At 46.3% G+C, this 16,636-nt stretch overlaps 1 long non-coding RNA gene across 1 annotated transcript; it reads right to left on the reverse strand.

The window, feature by feature from the left end:
* Positions 1 to 9,021: 9,021 nt before the first annotated feature.
* LOC112060044 (uncharacterized) lies at positions 9,022 to 10,540 on the reverse strand. Its single transcript, XR_002889349.3, has 3 exons — positions 10,395 to 10,540; positions 9,996 to 10,226; positions 9,022 to 9,261 (listed from the first exon to the last, which is right to left on the reverse strand). It is a non-coding gene; the product is annotated as an uncharacterized LOC112060044 (long non-coding RNA).
* Between the last annotated feature and the right edge of the window lie 6,096 nt (positions 10,541 to 16,636).

Consider the following 16,636-nt stretch of genomic DNA (forward strand, 5'->3'; position numbering starts at 1 on the left):
TGCTTGTGACATTCAAAACTCAGTTGTACAAAACATTACTGTGAACTGTGGGAAGCAAACCTGCATTGGTTTTGGGTGGGGAGAAGGGGCTGAAGAATGCCAGCCCCTAAGAGATATCTATAATGGTCAGATTATTAATTATTATTAATTATTATTGCTATTGTTGTTGTCCGTCCAGCTTGCTTACTAGCTGGACATCTGGAAAAGCCAATGCAGTCTTGCAAAGGGTGGAATTTAGAACCAGCTCTCTGATTTCACAGATCCATCATCCATAAATGCTGGCTGGCCAACATTAAGAACAGAGCTTCCAGTTGTAATCAGAGGCAGCTAGGCAGGTGAATGGGCCATACTGGTAGGATTCTGCCTCTGCAATGTTGGGTACTGTCAGAGGTGATTGTGGGCCTGGTGGCGTTGCGGGGAACATAGAGTTCCAGTGTCTTGTTGTTTACGGTGTCCACTCAGGCTGCTGCTGTGAATTCTCCTGAGTAGCCCAAAGACAGGTAGGGTGACCAGACGTCCCGATAAAATGGGGACTGTCCCAATATTTAGGCGTTTGTCCCGAGTCCCAACCGATGTTTGGTCGGGACGCAATTTGTCCCGATATTTTGAATTCTTTTTTTTTTTTGCTCCACCAGCGATACCCCCCCGTGTGTCCCGATATTTTCTTCATCCCATCTGGTCACCCTAAAGACAGGGGTCGGTTGCAGACACATTAGATTTACGGTAGCTGAGCCAGAACAGCAGAGATAGACATGAGCTATGCCTCAGCCATTAAGTCACAGTCCACGTTCCAGTCATCACTGGCCTCTACGCATCCCCTACCCTCTTGAGTTACGGTGCGTGCTGCTCTGCGGGTCTATTAGCAGATAGATCCACGGGGAAAATGTTAAATGGCTTGATTGTGTATTTAATCAATAAACTTTCAACTTGAATGAATGCTTTGGGGGTGTTTGTCAAGTAACTGAGCAATACCAGGGCATTTGTAGAAAATAACCCCAACGTAGCCCTGTCTTATGTCAGAGACTGGAAGAGTTTATAATCACCTTTAACTCTTCATGCCTTCAAGATCAATATCCATACGACGGGATGTAAACACCTTTTGAGGATCTGGGACTTGTTGTCTATTGTGCAAGGCGGCTGCCCTGTCAGAGGGAGACAGTTGGGGCTCATCATGTCAAAGGGTAGAGAGTGGAAAAACAAAACTGGTGCTCTCCGAAATTACACAATCCCTGTGACAAAGTTAGCTCGCAGCCTTCGGCCATTCTTACCGATGAGAACAGAGATACAGACGGGAGACAGGTTCTGGCCTTTGGCAGTCAGGTTTCGACACAGCTGTTATATTTTACCATATACCTCATGTGTCCAGGCCCAGTGACGTATTTTTAGATTAAGGGAAAATTAATAAAACAAAATCAGAAACAGAAATTTGAGCCTCTCTTCTGTAACGTGCTGCCAGTTTGAATGTAAGCGGTCTTACAAAATGGAGGGTCCTACAACAGACAGGTGGGAGAACTCCTTAGAAAGTGAATGATGCAGGACCCAGAAGTCATAGTGATAAATCATACACTGCAGTAACACCCTCATTCCTGAATAAAGCTGGTGAGGCCTAACAATGGGTGCCCAGGAGTGAACTCTATCGGGGGCTGCTTTTCCTCACCAGCCATCTGAGCACAGCACCTTAAGCACAGCCTGTGGGATGTATGTGAAAGGAAATGTTTTCATTGCCATCAGCGTCTCTGAACCTATATGGGAATAGCCGTCTCGACTGGAGAAAGGGGATATCATCTGTGGTACTGCACTTGTATTCATGGCTGTGAGTTTGCTGCAATTCACTGTTAACAATGGGACTTTGCACTTGGATAGCACATTTCATCTCAGGAATCCAGGGTGCTTTACAAAGGTGGGGATCATTCCCAACCAGCTCAATGCTCATTCATCTCCCCTAGGAACGCCTTCACTCATACACCCATTTGGGCTGCCTCTGCCAGCCAACCCCTCCATGCCTAACTCCTGCACAGAGATTGTTATTGCTCAGTGCTGATATTACAAATGGTGCCCTGAATGTTCAGTCAGGATCAGGGCCCCATTGTGCTAGGCTCAGTACTTAAAACCCAGGGCCTGTCCCAAACAGCTGACAAGCTAAACGAAGACAAGTCAGAGCAAGTTTGTGCAACAGAAAACTGGGGAACAAGGTTAGCAGTGAGAGATACACACTATTGTATAGACTAGTTATGTGAGTATAGGTTTTATACACACACACACACACTCCTCTCCCGATCCATACATGCATTCCCTACCCACACAGACCCAAACAGATATTCTTGACACGCACCGAGTCTCACACACACACACACACACACACACACACACACACACACACACACACACACACACAAACACACACAGATCCATATATACAGCGAGAGATTTTGAAATGAAAGAAGTGTGATGTAAAGGCAGCTGGGCCCTATTAAAAGGAAAGAGACACCTGCTTCTCTCAAAGCTACCGCAAGGCTCCCCCTTGTGGGTCTCAGCAGTTTTTTTAGACAAACATTTTCTTACAGAAACAACGAGGAGCTGTTTACGGATACAGACTAACACGGCTACCCCCTGATACTTGATTTTCTTACAGCATTTCCATCACTCGCCGCCAGAGATCCCAGGCAGGTGTTCATGCAAGATGTATACCCTGAGTGGCAGCACGCAGTATCCCCTGTTGGCTCTGACAGGAGAGGAAGCTTGAAGGATCTCCCAGCCAGACAGAGAGAGAATCTCTGCTTTTAATCTCTATCATGGGGAACATATGAACAGTGGTTCTGATACCTGCCCACCCTCCCCAGGTATCACCCATTCAGTGAATGACGAGCACAGGTTGCAGTGGGCTTGTCAGCTTGTCTGCGTTAGGACTACATCCCTGCATAAGGCAGTGAGTGGGAATAAGAACCCCTTTCCCTGCTGCATTAGACCCTACATCCGGGCATGCAGGAGTAAGCGGGTTCACTCAGCTGTTTAATCCTTCCCCAGAGCAGGAGGGCAGGGCGTGGGTGGGGAATGTGCAAAGCCAGGGCTCCACCCCAGCCTTGCTGGCCAGCACCACTAAGCAGGCGATTCACTGATGGTAAAGGCAAGCAGGTTCTTTGCCATTTACCTGCAGCAGCTCTGAAAACCATTAAAGCAGAAATCCCTTCTCATTTGTTAGGGCAGGGCAGGCCCTGAGTGGCGGGCACCTTTCTCACTGTAACACTTAAAGAAGTTCTCAGAGTCTCCAGACCTTGCACAGAAGAAGGGGTCACTTGCTGGAGGATTCTCTGCTACTTGAAGTCTTTAAACCACAGGATTTGGGGACTTCAACAGCAGAGTCAAGGGAAAGGGGTTGGGACGGCTTTTGTGGCCTGCATCATGCGGGAGGTCAGACTAGATGATCATAATGGTCCCTTCTGACCTTAAAGTCTATGAGTCTATGAGAAAGGAGCCTCCAAAATGCTTTCCCATTCAGTCATACATTCTGGGGTGCAATTTGGACCAGTGAGGGGTTGTGTCACTGCCTGTCCTGTAACCCTGGGTGCCTCACTATGCTTTTCTGCTATAGCTCCCATAGAATATCAGGGTTGGAAGGGACCTCAGGAGGTATCTAGTCCATCCCTCTGCTCAAAGCAGGACCAATCCCCAACTAAATCATCCCAGCCAGAGCTTTGTCAAGCCTGACCTTAAAAACCCATCTTGGGTCTCTCTCACAACCAGCGTACCAGCATGTAGGTCACATCCTGTGTGTCTGTGTACTAGACAGCCCTGGTTCAACAGCTCTGACCCCAGCAGCCTGGCTATATCCTCACTTTGACTTCCACCAGTCTTGGTTAAAACCAGCAAGGTGACCCCAGCACACTCCCGGTCTCTAAGTTTCCCAAAACCTTGTACCCAGAAGTGTTCAGCCCTCACTCGGACAGTTCAGAGAAATAATATGGTTTGTTTGTTCCTCTAAAGACCCAAAACACATTACAGTTTATTAACTTGCCTGGGGTGAATACACCCTTCCCTTTAAACACCACATTGACTTGGTTTATAGTAAAATAAAACAAATTGATTAACAATAGGACATAGGTTAAGTGATGCTAAGTAAAAGGAATAAAACCAGAAAGGATTACAAGCAAATAAAAATGAAAACACACATATAAAAGGCTAAAACTTAATCTACAAAGATACAAGCTTTGTTCAAGATGGTTTCTCTCACCTCTTGGTTTTCTTCCCAGCCAGGGCTGACTTTCATTCAGTCAGGACCTTCCACAAGAGTACAAGCTGCTGGCTTCCTTTGTCTTCCCAGGTGAAAGATCTTTGCCTAAGCAGGTTTCTCACCTGTATTCAATTCCAGAGACGTCAACCCCCCCTTGGTTGAAGGACCCATCTTTCTTACCTTGCAAGAGCTTGTATCTGTCTAGTGATGAATGCCAAAGATGGCTTTTGTCCTTACTTACATGTACCAAAGTTCAATGAACTTGTTTCAAGAGGCAGGATGACCTCATACTGTTGTTCCTGTCCTGTGGCCTTCCCACTCCCCTGTATGATTTCTATGTAAATGGGGCTTCCATTGTTTTTGATTCCACCATGCTTAATTTACATAGGAGGCAGGTAGATGGCAGTGCTATTCCCTCCTGTCTGGGCAGACTGTGCTGCCTAATATCCCCCCAGCCCTCTCTCAATGCAGCAGCCTGGGCTCAGAGGACAGCACCTCTCCTCAGTCGCAGCAGCTCTGGGCCTGCTCCCCGTCACAGTAGCCCCGGGACTGGGGCTGCAGGAGAGGCACCTCTCCCCACTGTGGCAGCCCCAGGGCTGGGGCTAAGGGAGAGGCACCTCTCCCCACCAGCCCTGTATGCCCCCTACCTTTCTCCTCTCCAGTCCAGGCCCTGTGGCTGCGCACCTGTGCGGCCCTTGATAGCCTGCTGCATGGCCATGCAGCTTACAGGGAACTTAGAATATGGGATATTTTAATTTTCCCCATACATCATCAATGAATGAGGGCTATACCACTGGTTAATGCTGACTGTGTTTCTTCCATAACCCTTCTCCCTCCTTCCAGTCCAGAGAACTACTGAGTGAAAAGGAAACTTGAACCTGATTTCATGTTATGAAACAAGGGACCATGGGAACTAGTTGGGTGGGCTGCCTTGGCACAGAGTGAGTCAGTGGAGGAACCCAAACCTGTTTCTGATGCAGATTAGCACTTACACTAAAATAGAAACTTTGCCCTGAGGTCTCTTTATTTAATGTCACCCTTCCAGAACTTTACCTGATCAGCTGACTGACTTGTTGGCTCATACACAGCAAATGCAACTCAAGTTAGGGTGAGAGGCATTTCCTATTCATAACTTAACTCATTGCCAGAAATGCCTGGTGTGCCAGGAGGCAGAACGACTGACGAGGGCCCAGTGGCACTTGGAGACAGTGGTAAAGTGAGTTCCCGGGAACTTCAGTGTTAGCACCTGCTGTGCTTATCCTTGGGCCACATAGTGTCCCAGATGAACAGAAGAGCCTTCTAATGAGTTTACTCAGAAACCATTAAGGGTGAAAAATCTGTTATTTCTGATCCTCAAAAGCCCTTTCCCTTAGACCCCATCACCCCCAAACACACCCACCCAAGCAGGGGGGACTCAGGTTTTACCTATGCTTCCTCCAGAGTTCACAGCAAAGTCCTGGTGTAAGTTACTGTGGAGAGTGGGTCTAGATTAGAAGCATGTGAGTAGCTTGCAGCCAGCATCCCCTCCCTGCCCACCTCTCCTGGCATGCCACACCTGAGGATGTCACGTGAGTGCTGAGTTTAGTGTTGGAATCCCTTATAGAACTCACCGAGGTTCCGCTCCCAGAGCTGAGGAACTAAAAAACCCATTCATTAGTTTTTAAGTTCACCTTCTTCAGCCATTTACACCCAGGCAGAGTGTGTGTGTGCAAGGGGATGTGTCCACAGCAGATCCCTCTAAGCCAACCTGCAGAAGGTTGGCAGAGGGAAGGGTAGGGTCCTAAACAACCGACGCTACTGACTAATGAAGCTCCATTTTCTGCTCCCACAAATGGCTGAGTTTGTCAAATGATGAAAAGCAGCATTAAAAACAAATTGACCGTAACTGTGCTAAAAACCTTCTGTGAAGTTTAAAATATTTTGGGGGAGAGGGGAAGCTTTTAGCAGAGAAATTCTCTGGTTGAAACTCAATTCCTATTTGGCTTTTCTGCAGAGTTTTGTCTGTGGGAAATGTTTCATTTCAACATCTTGCTGAAGAGACACTTCTTAAAATGTTAAGACCTGAAGGAGAGCTGTGTGGAACTCCGAAGCTTGTCTCTTTCACCAACAGAAGTTGGTCCAGTAAAAGATATTACCTCAGTTACCTTGTTTCTCACATTTAAAAATAGTCAGTTTAAAGTTAACTTTAAGATGATGGCCCATTTCTAGACCCTTGTGTGAAATGCAGGTTTTCGTACCGCAGGTGTTCTGTTCTTAACATGACCTGCTAGACTGGCAACTTTCCTAGCAACTCCTTGGGTTACTGCGAGAAAAGGTCTGTGATGGGCCCTTTGGAGACAATGGTACAGTGGGTTCCTTGGGGAAGTGAATGTTAGCACAGTGCAGTCACTGATATTCCCCTGAAGCTGGGAGTGCACACACCGGGGCTGGCAGTCTCTGGGGAGAAGGAGCCAACCGGGAACATCGGGGATCCCAAAATGCCAGGCTACAGAATGGGGAGCCATGTTAGGCTCAGAGGAAGCAAGGGAAGTGTGAGGGGCCTAGGAAAGAGGAAACATGAGGGGTAGGAGAAAAGGGTGAGAGATGGTCACATCTCATCCTCTGAGTTTGGGTGGTGGGTAAAGTACACTGCCCCACCCTGGCTCCATGATGCCAGAGGATCTCAGTCCCGCTGGGTTGAAATCTCTCTCGCCCTCACTGCCCATCTGGGCCTGGCTGTGCAGTTAGGCATGTGTGGATGTGCATATCACTCATCTGTGGGAGGTGGGAGTGTTTGTGGGTCAGCGTGGATCAGGCCAAGTACCTGTTTTCCTGTGGCAGCACATTCTTGGCCTTACTCTTTTAACTGTTGTTTGGGCTAGCATATATTCATTCCTTTACCAGGATACACAAACACATAAATAGGTGCTGTGCTCTGGGTCCCCTTACATAATTCAGTTTTATATATACACACACACACACACACACACACAGATGTCATGACACAAGAGGCTGCTCTTCCCACCCTGGCAATTAAACACACAGCACAACATGAAAGCATCTTCTGAAATATTAAGTCCCTTAGCTCCATCACCTTCCCCATCATAAAGACTTGGGAGTAAAACAGGCTTTTCAGAACAGGTTTACCGGCTCTGAGGAGCCGGCAAGTGTGTAGAGCAAATGTTAATATTGGGGAGTCCCTGCCAGCAGACCCTTTCTTTTTAAACTGAAGGGCTCCAACCTGACCTCCTCTGCTGATCTCAACCGCAGCAGCACTGGCTTGGGGGAGAGAGACAATGTCTGATGTAACTCAAACCATTCAAGCTTTCTAGGTTAAAACTAGAGCTGGTCAGGAATTTTCCAGTCAAAATGTTTTTTCAACCAAATATGTGGTTTCCACAAAATCAGTATTTTTCACTGGAAAATGTCAGTTTTGCCAACATATTTTTTCTATTTTTTTTATCAGGAAAAGCAAATGAAGTATTATGTTTTGAGTAGGGTCAAAATTTATCTGTGTCCACTGGAACCACCGCAGTGCCTTGTGGGAGTTGTAGTTCAGGTGCCTCATACCCACATTTTCCCCTGGGGACCAGGTTCACCAGCTGGACTACAACTCGGATGTATGTAAGAATGTCTGAGCTTTCAGGCTTACAGACCTACTAACTTTGGGGCTTGTGCCATGGCTTGTGGTTGAAATAATGGTTTGTTATCCATTAGGGTTGCCAGTTCTCCAGGATTGTCCGGGAGTGTCCAGGAATTAAAGATTAATCTTTAATTAAAGATTATGTCATGTGATGACACCTCCAGGAATACGTCTAACCAAAATTGGCAACCCTATTATCCATTGCCTGCTCAGTCTCACTACTGGCATGTTTTTGGGTGTTTGCCAAGAAGTTAAAGTAACTCTCCTCTTGCCCAATTGCATTCTCTGTGTTTGTCCATTGCTTGTTCAGTTCATTCTCCAGAACAGGAGGGTGGACATTACAAACCTGACGAGTTGTGTTTTATCCAAATCGCCAACATCGACGTTCTCCGCCATCTGATCAGAGTTGACAAAATCAGTAGTTTCAAACAGGTCTTTGGAGGCACCATAGTGCATCCAGATGCTTTTGGGTAGCTGTCCACTTAAATCAACTCATGCAGATGTCCACAGAGTGTGGTGAACTCTTCTTAATCAGATTTTAAGATCATTATCTGATTAGTTTCAGAGTAGCAGCCGTGTTAGTCTGTATCCACAAAAAGAACAGGAGTACTTGTGGCACCTTAGAGACTAACGAATTTATTAGAGCATAAGCTTTCGTGGACTACAGCCCACTTCTTCGGATGCATATAGAATTCTATATGCATCCGAAGAAGTGGGCTGTAGTCCACGAAAGCTTATGCTCTAATAAATTCGTTAGTCTCTAAGGTGCCACAAGTACTCCTGTTCTTTTTGCATTATCTGATTAGTTTCAAGTCACTATTTTTGTGAATTTCTCCAAAGTTACTTTTAAGGGCACGGAGGGAGGGAAGGTTAAAACCTTTAGATGTATTTAAAATATATGTTGTTCATGGGAACGGCATCACTCCCATATTTTGGAATGTGTATTAAATTCATAACCTAACTCCAGTAATAACTGGATGAGCCCTTCAGTGAAACCAAGCAGGTCTGTCCCTCCCTGTCACACCCTATTAGAAATGAGTCTTCATAGATAAGAATGAAGGAAAGACTCAATTCCCCCCACACTCACCCTTCCTGCTCATACACGGACACAAGCACACACTCAAACACACACGCAAATGGATGCACACCAAAAACACAGGAGCAATGTCCTTATTAAAAACGGACAATTTAACAGCCTGTCTTTTTAAAAAAGATTGTGAATATTGCTTGCCATGAGCTGAGCTCCTCCCTCCAGGATTTCAGCAGCAGGTTCTTTATTTTTTGCAGCATCTCATAATGAAATCAGCGCAGATTCCAAGCAGGTATTCACCTGAGGGACACATCTTGAAAGCCTCCACGCAGTAGCCGTCGACAGAAACACAGGCAGGGATTTCTTTCATTTGACCATACCCTGCACAAGGGAGAAATGTTCGGAAGTTGTTTTATTATAGTAAATGGAACTGGGTGAGATTTTTCAGATGAAGAATTTATTCAATTAAAAAAGCCATTTTGGTCAATCCCAAATTATTCATAAAACGTTTCGGCCAGTCACAAAGTGGTTGAAGTTGAGTTGCTGCTGTGGTTAGCCCCGTGATTCACGCAGTCAGCTAGCACGCAGCAGACCCAGATTAAAATCTCCACTCTAGAGCAAGCCCCAAACAGCCTCTTTCAGTTCTTCTGAAAAATTCAGATTCGGTTCAACCTGAACTTAACATTTTTTTCTTTTGATTTTTTGGAACTGGCAGCAAACAGAAAATAATATCCATTATTTGCCCAGCTCTGTATGTAAGTGCTTTTGCTTTCTTTTTATAGATGGGGAAATACAAAGAATAAAGCGAAACTGTTCAAATTTGAATGCTTAAAAATAGACCCCTAAATCCATAATTAGGCTGCTAAGTAAGCAGCACAGTTTGCAGATGCGTCTCCGCCATGTATTTGGGTGGATTAAGGGGCCAGATCTGAAAAGTCATCTGCTTGCCGGAGATTGCACAAGTCAATATCAGAGCCAGGAATTCCTGCCTGTTAGGCCTGTTCTCAGACCAACAGAGCAGCCTCTCACACACACACACACACACACACACACACACACACACACACACACACACACACACCTTCTAGAATGCCTGCAGTTATTTTCTCTCTCACCTGGAGCAAGCTGGAAGAGGAGGACACCAACCGCAAAAAGCAGGTACATGCTCCTCATAGCTGAGGATCGGCTGCGGTCTCAGTATCACTCCCTACCTCCAGGGAAGACACACCAGGCAGAGTGAGTTGGAGAGTCTGGGCCAGATGAAGACAGAGTCCCAGTATTTATAGCGCTCTGGGGCTGTGAAAGGCTGAAGTGAAGGATTCTTGCTCTGATGACTCTGATGTAACCTGTAACCAGAAATTCCAGTAAATGCCTCGAACAATCAGGTAATTGGTATGGCCATCTAAATCCAGAGAGGTGATAATTCTTCTCTATACAGTCACCCAGGCTGCTCTGGGTGAGCATTAAGGGGCCTCATTAAAGTCAGAATCTAGCCCTTTGTTATTTCTACTCACCTTTCTGTCTCCTCTAGGTCCCTTCATGTTACTGCTCTGTCCTCACTGGTGTTTTCCATACTGCCCAGATTAGGGCTAAATTGTGCCTCTTGGCAGAGCCCTCAGTAACAACTGGTCTTTGAATCCTTGTGGACAGCACATTTACAGCCTGGGGGAGCCCAGCGACAAAACCGAAGCGGTGATTAATTACCTCTGTCATTTTCAGCTAGGCTGGGATCAGTGGTTTCTATCACAGTTCAGTAACTTCTTCATTGACGGAGGGCTGGTCTACATGAGAAACTTCCATGAATATAGTGATGTCTCTTGGGGGGGGGGAGGGGTGCATGTGTGAAAAATCCACACCCCTGAGAGCTGTAGTTAAACCGAACTAACCCCTGGTGCAGACAGCACTAGAGTGACGAAAGAATTCTTCCGTCGACCTAGCTTCTGCCTCTCAGGGAGGTGGATTACCGACACCAATGGGAGAACCCCTCCCCCTCCTCCTCCTGTAGTTGTGGGTAGCGTCTACACTGAAGCACTACAGTAGTGCCCCGAGTGAAATGCCAAGAGAGTTAAAAGTAGGGCTGTGAAACGCCCCTCTCCTCCCTTCCTCCACTGCCATACTCACACAGTGTTGGAAACAGCCAACCTTTCCTCCCCCTCGCACATCCCTGCCCTCCCTGCACACACAACACACCTAGCCACCTGGACACGTTCATACACACACCCAAAGGTAGAGGCACAAGCGCACACAGAGAGGAGGATTCAGTGACTGTGATGTAACAATGTGAAGAGGGGAACAAATCTCTCTCAGGTTGCCCTCTGGATTTTTGCAGCCCAGCAGCTTCTCTGACTTCAGCAGCGGCTCTTCCCAACATCACAAATTCCAGCACAGAGGGGCAGGTCTCCCTTCCTTGACCTTTTCAGGAGCCTTCCCCAATCTGGACAAAAGGTCTGTCCCCTTGGTCGGAGCCCCCAGCAGTAGCCATCATTCTTCCCGGGACAGGATGCTGACCAGATCTATTAAAATGAAGAAGGCAAGGGCAGCCTCACCCAAGTCTCTGCTGAGGGGTAACTACTAGCGTAGTTTGTACTCAGCATATCAGCTCTTCAGCACCACAGCAACCCCACTGCTCCTTAGGTGCTGGGTCCTGAGCTGGCCAAGTTGTCCTCTGCCAGCAGTTGGGAAGCTGCAGATTGCAGTTCAATAGTGTTGACCCACCAAAGGGACACAAGCTCCTTCCCAGTGTAAAGATCAAGCCCAGTCTGGGCCAGTGTTGAACTGCATGTGAGAGAGATAATGGCACCTCCCGTCTAACTTTGCTGCTACTGAGCAGGCCTATTGGAGCATGGCGCCCCCTACTGGGGATGTTGCTGCTGATAACCGTGCCAGGGGGAGAGGCATGTGACTTCTTTCTGGCACCTGCAGAAAGACAGTCCATACAAGACAGGTCGGTGGTGACGGTACTCACACTACATCAACCTGAGTAGGTCAACCATGGCTTTAAGCCATTCAGGGAGGTTGTTTTACTGTGTTGCCATAATGGGGCTCTTATGTTGGCCAGAGACAAATTTGAGTGTAGATACACACACAAGTAAGTCTCCCTAACTTTGTAGTGTAGGCCAGGTGTGAGAGAGGGAGTGACTCGGACAATGTCTTCACTGCAGACTTATCTCAAGTTAAAGCCTCCTGAGTTAGTCTAGTTCTAGTCAGAGTGGCCACACCACAAAACAATACGTGTGCTACACAGAATGAATGGATAACTGCACAGATTGATTGTACAAGCAGTAAAGCGTGTTTGGGTTAGTAGCTGGCGAGTGGTGCTAACTCTACTTGTAACCTACACCCCATGACTGATCAGTCAACTTGAGTTAAAAAGCCCCATCAGAAGTGAGTTAACATTTTTTGAATGTGGCTGGGACTGAAGTTACAACTCAAGTAAACTCTGCAGTGAAGAGAAGCCCTTAGATTCTAATGACATCTCACAGCCCAAGTAAGGGTATGTCTACATTGCAAATCATCCACTGTGTAACTCCCTTGACTTCCCTGGAATTACTCCAGATTCAAACCGGTGTAAGTGAGCAGACAATAAGGACCTCAATTTTTTAACATTATAGTTTTGTGCATGATGGATCAGCTAGTATTGAGGTTGGTTAAAAGCCAGGTTGCAATCTCTGACATTCATACATCATGTTGGCAGGACCAGAAATTGTGGGTTTGTTTTTTTCACAAGGTTGCTGGTAGCAGCAACAGACTCATAAATGCCAAGTGTAATTAAGAGAGAGAAGACGGGGAGGTAATATATTTTATTGGGCCAACTTCTGTTGATGAAAGATTCAAGCTTTTGAGCTCCACAGAGTTCTTCTTCGGGTCTGGGAAAGGTAATCAGCATGAACAGCTAAATACAAGGTTGAGCAGATTATGAGGCATAAGGAACATATGTTGAAAGAAGCCATTAAAAATGAAGTGGGCAATTAATACCTTTGCAGTTATAGGACAAAGGAGAGTTAGTGGATTACAGATTGTTGTAATAAGACATAAACCAGTGGCTCTACTGAGTTCATGATTTTTGGTGTCTAGCAGAATTATGAATGTAAGGTCTCAGGCTTGTCTTTTGAAGAAGGTGTTGTGCAAGTTTCCTTTGAGGATGAGGACTGAGAGATCAGATATGGAGTGATCATTTTGTGAAAACTGTTTGCCCACAGGTGACAGAGTGTTTTTGTCTTTTACCATTTTTCTGTGTGAGTTCATTCAAGAACATAGTGGTTGTCCAGTTGCACCCACCTAGTTGGTGTTGGGGCATTTGATGCACTGGATGAGGTACACCACATGTGATAGGCATGCATAGGACCCATGGATTTGGAAGGTGTGTTGTGGAGGGTATTGATTATCACAGCAGTGGAGATATGGCTGTAGGGTTTTCATCTGTTGTTCTGGCAGGGTCAAGTGCCACTTTTAGTTGGTGTGTCCTGGTTTATGGGTAGCTTCCTTCTGATGATGAGTTCCACAAGATCAACATCCTACCTCAAAACACCACAGTTGCCATCATGGATGTCACCTCCCTATACACCAACATCCCTCACCATGAAGGCAACACTCCCTGCCTCAAATATCTTCCAGAAAACGGACAACTCTCAGATATCCACCATGAACACATTGCCAAACTCATCCATTTCATCCTCACCCATAACAGCTTTACATTCAGCAACAAACACTATGTCCAAACCATGAAAAACAGCCAGGGGCAGTAGGATGGCTCCTCAATATGCCAACCTCTTCATGGGTCACCTCAAGGAAGAATTTCTGGAAAAATGCAAAACAAAACTGATGATATACCTGAGATACATTGATGATATTTTCATCTTCTGGGCAGATGACCTAAACTCCCTCGTAGATTTCCACAACCACCACCACACGTCCATTAAACTCTCTGGAACACTCCCACGCCAGCATCAACTTCCCGGACATCACAATGAGCTTCAACAGTGGAATTCTACAGACAACTATGTACAAGAAATCCCTGGATCACCACACCTACCTTCATAGATCCAGTAACCATCCCAAACACACCAAGAAATCTGTTATCTGCAGCCAGGCACTCAGATATCACAGAATATGCTCTGAGAGGAAAGTCCATGATATATTCCTTAACACACTTAAAACCATCTTCACTAAACAAAGACACTCCACCAAAGAACTAAATCTCATTATGGAATGGTCCACACTAATACCCTGAGAGAACCTGCTTCAATATAGAAAAAGAAACCCACTGACCACACACCCCTAGTTGTCACCACACACTGTAAGCCCTATGTGGTATGATCAAACACTTACAACCCATGCTTGATGGGGACCACATCTTGACAGAAATGTTTCCCCAACCCCCTCTTCTGGCCTTCAGACAACCCCCAACCTCACCAAGCTTATCATCAGAAGCACGCTCCTCACAGATCAGGACACATGAACTCAAAGGGGCACCAGACCATGCCATAACAACAGATGCAAAGCCTGTAGCCATATCTCCACTGCTATGATAATCAATACCCTCTACAACCCACATTTCAGGATCCATGGGCCCTACACATGCCTATCACAAAAGGTGGTGGACCTCCTCCAGTGCATCAAGTGCCCCCCCCCCAACAACTATGTGGGTAAAATTAGATAATCACTGTGCCCTTGAATGAACTCACCCAGAAAAATGACATAAGGGCTTAGCTCCTTGGGAATATATACCTCAGCAATTAGGCGCATTGTTCCATGAAGTCAGAGGGGCTGCTCATGGAGTAAGGTATTATTAAATCAAAGCAAAGGTATCAGAGGCTGGTCCTTTCAAACATCTATTGGTTTAAGGGCAGGATTCAGTCGCCTCTTAGATCATTTATTTTATCTTCCTCATAGCTAGATGGGTTTTAGAATAATACACACCTATGTCTCTTCTCCTAAACTTCCACACTCACTCCTAGGAAATGTTTCTGAGCAGAGAAGAATGACGAGAACGTTTACTCTTTTCCTTCACTGCCCCGCTCCCAAACAGATTCCAGTCATTTAAAAATGTGATGGGACATATTTTATTCAAAGAAGGGGTACAAATCTCTCTCACGATGCTGCGAGGCGTCCCCTTGTACATTACTTCGGCTCAGCATATTTGTCAATTTTTACAGCAGGGCATTCCACCCAAGCATAGTACACCTGCTACTGTACCAAGAGGGCATATTCTCAAGTTCACTAAGCAGAAACCCAGTCCGCCTCCACAGGAAAGAATCGGTATGCCATCTCCTGCACAAGAGAAAAAGAAATGATTGGTTGGTAACCAGAGCTGCAAATAGAGGATGAACAGTGGGCTAGGTATTCTCCCTGGCCTCTCACTTGGTTGCTTAAATGGTCAAACATGTGGTGCCTGAACGTACACTCCTAAGTCCTGACATAGGGACCAAAAGAAAAGTGGTCTGGCTTTTCAAGGGTTCAGCTATCTACCATTGCCACCGACTCCACTTTTGGGTGCTCAGCACATCTCTGAAGTTCACTTTAAAGTTCCTAAACAGGAAGGAAGGTGCCTACGTTTAGGATGGTAACATGAAGCCCAGGCTGCAGACGCTGGACGCGGGGAGCGCTCTACTGGCAAGGAAATCTGCACATAAAAAGGAACAGGGTTGCACATGCATTCACTTGGCACCAACGGAAAATACTTCAAATTGTAAAATCTATTGCAAGATTGAGAGTCCCAAACTGTTTAGCAAGCAATAACGAGTGCAGGGAGAGACAGCACCCCAGTCCCTAGTTCATATACTTAGACTCCTGTCTGCACACTCGATCTTAGGGCTTGTCTACACTTGAAACGCTGCAGTGGCATAGCTGCAGCTGAGCCATCGGATGCTTCAGTATAGAGACTGCCTATGCTGACCGGAGGGGTCTCCCAGTGGCGTAGCTAATCCACCTCTCCAGGAGCCTGTAGTAAGGTCGATAGAAGAAGTGCTGTCTACACTAGGGGCTAGGTTGGCTTAACTACATCACTCAGACGGGATGAATGGAAATTGAACAGCTTCAGGACGAGGCCACCGAAAATGACACTCTGGGCCAGCTGCGAGGCACCCCGAGACTCATGTGTGAGCATGTGTTTAGGAATCAAACATAAGTATTTATTACTTTGTTTTTTTTCAAATATCGAGGACAACAGGGTGCCTGACGCCCACTGCACGGGTGGCTGGAGTCTGCTCTGTTGTGTTAGAACAATCTGTGAATGTGGAAGAAATTCTTAGGTGGTTGCTGGGGGCTACTGATGTTATTGAGTTCACCAAAGCAGCCATACGTATTTAAATGGATCACAGAACAAAGCAGAGAGGGAAATTCTGTGCAGAAGTTTCATGACGATGCTTTTGTTCTTGATATTTTGCATGAGCTGCTAAAGACAGGAAACTCCCCAAAAGCAGTGCCCTTTGAGAGAACCTGCAACACTTTTCTAACACCCAGGTTTTCTCTCTCTCCCCCAGGCAGCCCTGTTGCGAATCCACAGTATGCTTTAGCCTTAAAATGGGCCAAATTCTGCTCTACATCTCACTGGGGCGCTGCCGCTGAAGTCAGCGAAATAGCAGCAGTGTTGGAGAGCACAATACGCTTCATTCGTTAGCAGGGCCGGCTCTAGGCACCAGCAAAGCAAGCAGGTGCTTGGGGCGGCAAATTTGCAGGGGCGCAAGAATTCAGCATGGGAGCTAAGAACCAACAGGACGCCCTGGGAGCTGTAGTTCCTTGGTTAGCTCCCTGCCTA

Source organism: Chrysemys picta, chromosome 3, assembly GCF_011386835.1.
Source record: "Chrysemys picta bellii isolate R12L10 chromosome 3, ASM1138683v2, whole genome shotgun sequence".
NCBI lineage: Eukaryota > Metazoa > Chordata > Testudines > Emydidae > Chrysemys > Chrysemys picta.